Source organism: Rissa tridactyla, chromosome 4 (assembly GCF_028500815.1).
Source record: "Rissa tridactyla isolate bRisTri1 chromosome 4, bRisTri1.patW.cur.20221130, whole genome shotgun sequence".
Lineage (NCBI taxonomy): Eukaryota > Metazoa > Chordata > Aves > Charadriiformes > Laridae > Rissa > Rissa tridactyla.
The window spans coordinates 80,799,566-80,808,486 of record NC_071469.1 but is presented as its reverse complement, the minus strand read 5'-3'; the positions used below and the strand labels follow the sequence as shown (position 1 = coordinate 80,808,486).

The 8,921-nt window shown below is 37.9% G+C and overlaps 1 long non-coding RNA gene across 1 annotated transcript; it reads right to left on the bottom strand.

The window, feature by feature from the left end:
• Positions 1–1,708: 1,708 nt before the first annotated feature.
• Positions 1,709–5,689, bottom strand: LOC128909023 (uncharacterized). The gene is made up of 3 exons (XR_008466182.1): positions 5,471–5,689; positions 4,251–4,351; positions 1,709–1,980 (listed from the first exon to the last, which is right to left on the bottom strand). It is a non-coding gene; the product is annotated as an uncharacterized LOC128909023 (long non-coding RNA).
• Between the last annotated feature and the right edge of the window lie 3,232 nt (positions 5,690–8,921).

The window sequence follows — 8,921 nt, the reverse complement described above, 5'->3', positions numbered from 1 at the left end:
ATAAAATTCAGATTACGTTTCCTTTTCTCCATACACAGAAGCACGATGCACCAAAACACAGCACAAAAAACCAGTGAGAATCTAGCTTGCTTTACGTGATCCAAAACATCTTTTTGAGAAGTCCTTACTTATGCTCTTTGGCCAAGGGAACAGGGGAGAGAATTCCAGAGCCAGAGACCTGAGAGCAGTGTATTTTATCAGCAGTGCCCTCCCCTCACTCAAGGAGACACCAACCCCCTTCTCCAAGGAAGGAGGGCATCAGTTAGTTAAGGAGATTGCTGAGGAGCCTTGCAGACTCACCATAGAGAAAAAGAAGTGTAAAATAGGCCCTTTTAAATAAATATTTTAAAATTACGGACTTGCTGATACAGACCACAACAGAATTTAAACAGTAGATGTTAACAAAACAAATCTCTTGGTAACCAACTCCCTTCACCCCAAAATACGTAAGCCAAGTAATGGAGTGTAGTGAGTAAAAGAAATGACTTAGAAAAGAAAAAAGTAACAACAAAAAAGAACAAAATAGAACACCTGGAAAAGGAGGGAAGGTGTCGTTATTATTTTACCACACTGTATTTCACCCAAAAGAAGCTATTTCAAAAGACTGCTGCAAATTTTAAAAAAACCCAACCAATAATCCTAATGATGCTGAATATATGCAGTGGGAGCCATGCACGAATATAGAGGTGATGCCTTTTACAAGTTTTTCTGTTACAGTTACATTCAAAGCAGACAATTATGCAAATACAAAGAAGGAAAACTCTGTAGAGGAAAACACTTCTCTCTCATAGGAATGAAAATGAAAACAGTATTAATCATATGGCTCTGGAGAATTTGGTATTAAGCACTACTAGTGACAAAAGATAAAAAACAATAATTCAAATGCATTTCAACTGTCATAGACATCCATTAATATTCTTTTCTCTCAAATTTTACATTTCTCATTTCTTTCCTCAATGAAATAGGAAAATGCCTTATGAGGAGGGATGTAAGGCACAGAAAGCAAATCAAATGGAATTGCAACAGGTAGGTAAAAAACAAGCCGTGCTTCAAGTCAAGACAGCTTCTTGAATGGATTTATATTATTGCATAACTGAAATACTATGCCATGATTTTGGATATATTTGCTGAGAAGTATATTCCCAAAGCCAAATGGAAAATGCGCACTTACCCAGAAAATACCGTCAGGAATTGTCCTAATTTGTCCATAATAATGAAGCTGTAATACTAAAAATGCAAAAATTTCTATTTTTCAGTGACAACACACTTTTTTTTTTTCTTTTTTTTTTTTTTTTTTTTTTTTCCTGCTTTTCAGCAGACCATTTCCAGAATCGGCTTTGGCAGGCTCATACATCTCATGGCAATGCTTGGTAAACCAGAATGATGCCTAAGACAATCTCCCTTTTGGTTGAGAAAAACAACATAATTTTCTTCTAACTGCACAGTGAAATGTTGCACAAGTCAAATGGTAGGATACCTGCAGTCAGTGCAAGATTTGAGAGAGCAACAGTAGAAAAATCATACAACTTTTTTACAATACATGTGAAATGGAGAGTCAAACTGCCCTTAACTAGAGGAATTATCAAAATATCATCCAGAGGTGAAGGTTCAAACCCCTTTTTGCAAGAAACAATTGAGAAATATACTCCAGTAAAAACGTCGTTCTGTTCCTACCAGCACTTCTGACAATGCTGTTATGGAATTCTACCTTTCTCCTCTTCGGTTCCTCCAGCAAGGTGTTCTGTCTCAAAGTCAAGACAGATGTCTATACATATTCTCTCTTGTCATTAGCCCTGCTGATACACCTAGACATGTGCATCAGTAGCATTCATTCTGCACACCAAGTCCGGCCCTTGTTCACATCTCATTTTCAAATGGTGCTCTCATTACTCCTCTGATATCTCATCCCTTTCACTGTATCCATATCGATACATGTGACTGAAGCTACTATCTTCTTCATACGCTGCTCTTCAGGCTATACTGTAAATTGGAACAGTTTGTTTATATAGCCATCTCGCTTTCATATGCTGCTCGCTGGCCCTCATATTTCAATAAGCTACTTATCCAACTGAAATGGTACTCAAAACTTACCTGAAACCCACAGTGACCAGAATCTGAATAGTGACATATATTTGGAAAAGAGGTTTTCCAGGACTTTTTGTACAGCCTAAGTAAAAATTGGACGTTCACAGAATAACAGAATGGCAGGGCTGGAAAGGACCTCTGGAGATCATCTAGTCCAACCCCCTGCCAGAGCAGGGTCACCCAGAGCAGGTTGCACAGGAACGCGTCCAGGCGGGTTTGGAATGTCTCCGGAGATGGAGACTCCACCACCTCTCTGGGCAGCCTGTGCCAGGGCTCTGCCACCCTCAAAGGAAAGAAGTTCCTCCTCATGTTGAGCTGGAACTTCCTATGTTCAGGTTTGTGCCCATTACCTCTTGTCGGGCACCACTGAAAAGCGCCTGGCCCCATCCTCCTAACACCCACCCTTGAAGTATTTATAAGCATTGATAAGATCCCCCCTCAGTCATCTTTTTTCCAGACTGAAGAGACCCAAATCCCTCAGCCTTTCTTCATAAGAGAGGTGTTCCAGTCCCCTCATCATCTTTGTAGCCCTTTGCTGTACCCTCTTCCAGCAGTTCCCTGTCCTTCTTGAACTGGGGAGCCCAGAACTGGACACAGTACTCCAGATGCGGCCTCACCAAGGCAGAGTAGAGGGGGAGGATGACCTCCCTCGACCTGCTGGCCACAGTCTTCTTGATGGACCCCAGGGACATTGTTCTCTAAGAACAGTTCTTGCAACAGAGAACACAACCACTAATTGAGGAATGTGTTGTGTTTTATCAAACCTGATATCTGCTTTTAAAAATATGATTCCCTTCCTACCGAGCTGCTGACCGATATGGTCTGCTTCTTTTCACTGAAACTTAGTATCACGCTGTGTTTTCATGTTGAGATGAAAATTGGAAAATAGGTATACAGGTTTATTCTGTTATCTTGACAATCTATTTTTCCTTGTGATATTTTAATCCACTTCCCATACTTTCAACATTAATAACTTCTGACAAACTTTTCTTCTCCCATGAAGATAAAATTCACATAAATGACCTTACACTATGTCTGAGGCTTGGAACATGAATTTGTTTCCTTTTATCGCTTTGTACTAAAAAGGAAGAAAATGAACCATTATTAAAAAGGGCTTTGCTCCCCCCTTTTTAATTCTCCTTAGGAATAACAGTTTCTTTTCCTTTTATCTTTTCATTCTGAACTACAGGTACAGTCCTATTATATCACTTGCTGATGCCTTTAAGCATAATATTTCAGCTCACATGCATTCTTAAATCAATGAAAATGAATTAAATTAGTACCTGCAGGCAGAATAAATTAAATAAAATGTACAATAATACAATTCTTACACATTTTTCTCTGTGCAAAAACATTAATATTCTGTGCCTGACATTCAAATAAACAATTTTATCCCACTAAAATGAAATATCCGTATTTTCAATTTTTTTCTTTACTTATTAAAAATTAAGATTTTTTTGAATGACAGTATTCCAAGAGAAAAGGTAGTAATCTATTTTCCCACAGAGAAAAGGAAGGCAGGGGATTCTCATTTACATTTTAAAGAATTACAAAAAATACTGGTTTTCTGGGACTGAAAAGTGAATTTCTTTTTTTACCCACAGAAGAAAACAAAATCAACGGTGGAAAAAATGTGTGAAACAACGCAGACCACGTGTTTCTGCTATTGATGTGGTATTTTTAGGAGCAAGAAGTTTGTACGCATCCTGGTCTCTGCTTGAAACATGAGTAAGGATTTGACTTTCTGATAGACTTATCCACTAGAGGTAAGGCTGAGCACACGTACATATTTAAAATGAGACACCTGAATATTCAGTAACATTGACATCTGTGATTATTCTAGATAAAATTGGGATTTGCATCAGTTCTTATTCTTAACTGTTCAGCATCGTCTCTAACATCCTTGCTTATAGATTCTGAACTATGTGTTATGAACCTTTTCCAGTTGACCCACAACAACAAAAAAAGAGAATCTTGATTCAGAATAAAGTTCAAACTGCATTAGAAATTTCTTAGATAAATAAATAGTGAAAATGAGCTTTTTGACAGCTGCTATTTCCATAGCATCAACAATCTAATCTCTATGAGAGCCATAAATCCAACAGGAATTAATTGTTTTACGAAGTAATAAGGCTGCATTAGTGTCATGAATGGCATGCACTCACTAGGTCTAGATCAGGCAGTAGTTCCAAGGAATACTCCAGTGTTCCCTCTCTCTTCCTCCAAATTATCCAAAGGGAAAGAGATCTCCCACAATTCATTTTTCCTTTGAAAAACAAGGAAAGATAGAGAATCCTGAACAAAAATAAGAAAAGCTTTCAGACTTGATTTCCTTTGCTCCTTTTTGCCGAAAGTCTACCTAATTACCTTATCTAGTCCCAGCCTCTAAACACATTATGATTTTTCATGTATTAACAAGGCACATTCCAGATGAGGCACAGAGGCAAAGCAATTTGCCCAAGCTGCCTGCAAGCCCACGGGTTTCTCAAACTCCAGCCTAATGCCATAACCAACAGGCCATCTGCTGACTTTGCAATAGCTAAGAACCCAGAGCATTTTTCAAACGTTCATCTTAAATTTCATGTTAGCATAGTTAATGCTGCCTACAAGAGAACTCATCTTATTTGAGAACATAGGGATCTTCTGCTGACGACTCAGCTGGTGACAGCTCTCCAGAGTCCGCTGATAATATGTCTGTGGACAGCCAGAGACTCCCTGCTGGGTATCAATACACAGCATTCATCACCCTGCTGCCAAACAGGGCCTGGCATAGTGAAGGAAATCACATACTGGCCAAAATGAAATCAATGGCAAACACCTGTTCACCGGCAGGCCCCAGGTTAAACCTCACACCCAGAAAACCTTCCTTTTAACAGAAAAAAGGTAGTGTTTGTGGTAAGCTACTTTTAAAATTTTGGTGGTGGTAGTCTTTTCAAAGACCTGTGGAAGCAGCTACTAATTTCAGATGATGTCACATATAGAAAGTGAGTGAGCATACTTTTTTACCTACGATTTGAAACAGACTTGAAAAAGAAAAATTATTTCCTCTTATTTTTTAATTAGAATTAGCCGCCCACAGCAGGTGGAAGGACACCGCCTGCAGGAGATTTTTTGTTGGCTAAAAACTTGGTTTATATAATCAGCATGGCAATTAGTGCGCTCTTTGCTATTAAAAGGAACTCATTACTGCTATATTTTGCTGATTGATCCATACTCATGAAGCAATTTAAAAATGTAAAAAGCATTTTGTGAACCACTTAAAATAAAGTCTTCGATATGAATATTGTGAAAATGTAACTGACAGTTGTCTTTGACTAAACTCCAAGCTATAATTCTCCAGCAGTTCAAGAAAATATACATGGAACTGGAAAATGAAAATAATTACCTTAAATCAGATTATTTTTGCTACTTGTCAGATTTCCTTTGCAAGGGATGGGGCCTGTTAGATCAACTAAATACTCATCTCAGATTCTGTGACACTTTCACAGATGATCTTGCAATCAGACAAACGCAGCAACCAACTTTCTACACAAGTAGTTGTAGAGTCATTGGATTCCCCTGGATGCCTCTACAACTTGCAGTGATGGTCTCTTTTCCCTGATGGCTCCTGGGAGGCTTGCCATGTCCATGAAGTCCCATTAGTCACATGGAGAGATAGCCTTCTGAGAAGCTGTTTGGAAAAAAAAAAAAAAAAAAAAAAAAAAAAAAATCACCTTTACTCAAAATTAATGATTAGCATAGATCTGAAACTGTTACAGAATGAGTTACTTTCAACTTTGTACTCTCTGCCAAGTTTTCTCATGCTTCAAAAGGAACTGATAAATTATCCAACAATTTCTAATATTGAAATGCAAGAAGGAGGGAGAAGAACGAGGGAGAGATGACAAGAGGGTGGACACATGTCAACTGTTGAAAGAATTTCCCTTATTCAGGGAAATCTCAAGTGAAATTCTGCCTCCAATGAAGTCAACATACAAGTCGATGAGCTCAACAGTGCCAGTATTTCAGCCTTGACCTATTGCCTTGAACTCCATCCTCTAGTGCTTCTAATAAGCAGCCTGTTCCTTTCTCCCTGACCAGCTCAGGTGTCACTTCATTCCCAAGCTCGCTGTGGCTCTGAGGCTGACACCATTCTTTTAGGCATTAAAAAAAAAAATAAAAAATTGATTCTTCCATCGCCACAGCAATCCAATCTGGTATTTATAGGCTCCACTACAGCACCAAATCATTTTAAAAACTGAAAGAACATCACTAGTAACTGAAACGGATACTTTTTTTGATAGGGATCATAAGTAACTATGTTTGGCCCGATTCACCTGCTATTAAAGTAAAAAGCAGACTTCAGTGAGAGCTGGGTCAGGCCCTAAAATCATGCACCATGGTCACACAGTGCTTACAATAGGAAGCAAATATGTATTTCAGCTCAGACTTTCATGAAAATCAAGGTAGGTCACTGTCCTGGAGGGCATGAAGACAACCATATCACTGTTCATGCACTTCTGTGTAAATTTGATGGGTATTTTATGTGGACAAGTGATCTCCACAATTTATTCAGGTAATTTTCGTTCTACGCTCCCACAGACACATTCTCCTGCCAGCACTAATAGTACCGATGTACTTTTTCAGAGCAATTCCTTTAAGATAATGAATTTCAATATTTAAAGGTCTATTTTCCTACTCTGTTCCTTCCCGATTCCATTTTCTGAAGAGTAAAGGATTATGCTATTTCAGCCTTTGCTCTTGTTTTCTTAGTGCATTAAGTATTTTTAGGCTCTTTTTTCCTTCCACAAAAACGAGTGCCTCTAACATTCATTTTGCTTTAAGATATTTATTCTCGCTTTCAAGCTGCAGAAACAGCTCTTACTGATATTATTTTTATCTTTCTTGGAGATGGGTGATTTATTTTTAATTGCTTCTTTAGGTCAGGATGCTGCTTACCACTATGCCTACATTTATTGTGTTCATTAATTTAAGATTTTTTAAAAAGTAATATGTCAAATCACTTTTTTTTCCTCCTGGAAAGGGAAGTCATGGTAGATAGAGAGATCAATTATTAATCAGCATTAACTGAAAGTAAAAAAAATCCAAGAAGCATCTTAAAGACTCGAGTGCTCTTGAGTGAATGAATTTATACCAGATCATACTTTTCCAGCAGCTCTCCTAGGAGAGCTCTCCTAGGAAATTAAAGCACAGGGAGATGGAGGTCTAAGTCCTCAGAGCTATTGAGGTCCCTTATTTTTATTTCAAAGCAAAAAAACCCCACATAAAATAAAAAAAAAATAAATAAAAAACAAAGAAAGAGAAAGAAAAAGAACTATCTCCAAGGTTACATAAAGATGTACATGAAAACGAAGGCCACACCAGCTCTTCCAAATATTACACTCCAGTTAATCCAAATCCAGCTGTCCATCCCCTCAAAGTTAATAAATTAGTATATTCATAGAAGTACAGAATCCTAAAACCAGCAGAATAAATTGTATCATCTACAGATTTCAACAGATACAAGTAAATACACCCTTTGTTATTTCCTGCATTTTAATTTAACAAATACGAAAAAAGTACATGCAAAAAGCCTGGGAAAACCCCATTGCTTCTCGATCCTACATATTTATTACATGGATCATAGGGGAGAGCTCAAAAACCAATTTATAGCCTTTCCCACCAAGAAGCAGGATATTGAAAAAAAGCCAGTCTAGAACTGCCTTGAAAATGTGATTCAGTGATCTTGTATTCACGACGTTTCACATAACGCATAAAACTGGCTTTCAACTCTAATAACATTATTTTTTTCTTTTTGTCCTGTATTTGGGAAAGTAAATTTGGACATAATACTATAACTATCACACTGCCACTGAACTTTCCTACCAGAGAATAAAGTCAGTATACAGATAAGAGTTCATCCATTTCTATAAATATATATATATAAAAATTTGTGTAATTTGTTTTTTAAATATCTAATTTATTCACCATTTAAGACTAATGGGACTTTTAATATCAAATGAGTCTATACAGTCAGCTGAACTGGTTTCCTCGTTTATCAGAGTTTTTATCTCATGGACCTGACCTTGTGGCCAGAAGTCAATCTGTACCAACAGACTGAGTGTCAGAGCTGTCCCCAGTGCGTCTGACAAAGAAATATTAGTACAGGCCTAAGCCCACGGGTTTCTCAGAGTGGTTCATATCCACATATTTGGTTCACGCAGCAGTGAAAGTCCGTGAGCGACACTTTCTGATCACCAATGCGATCACTAGGAGCTGTAGCTGACTTTGGGGAGGTGTTCCAGTATGGCACTGTGGTCGATTTTCCTGCAAAGGCAAACCTGGGAAAAACATTTCAATGATGCTTACGTTGGCGTTAAAGAACCAAACAGCATCACTCTGTTCACACTTTTAAAAGCTTCTCTGCTTATAGTGTCCCCAGAGTGAAATTGTGAAAATAAAAAGTAGCATTTTAGAACCCCAAGTTTTTCCTGAAACCAACATCCTTGCACATACTTGCCTGTCTGGCAAAGCATTGGCTAAAGTGAGCCTAGACAGATACAAGACTTTTTTGCTCTAAAGTCTAATTTTAAATTTAGATAAGGAATAAATTATTGCTAGTCCTGCTACACTATGTTCATGCTGTTCTTTTCATGCTATTCTTGATAATAAAGAAGGCAGTGCTATTTTTTGAAGATTTTATATGAGGGGCATGAAGGTGCCCAAATAAGCTAATGACAGCAAAGGGACCTATCAGTTTGTGATTAGTGGAACTGACAGCTTTAACCCTACACTGCTTCCGTTCTGGACTGTAAACTGCCTGCCAACATTTCACCTGCTCCTTTTGCACCTCTTTA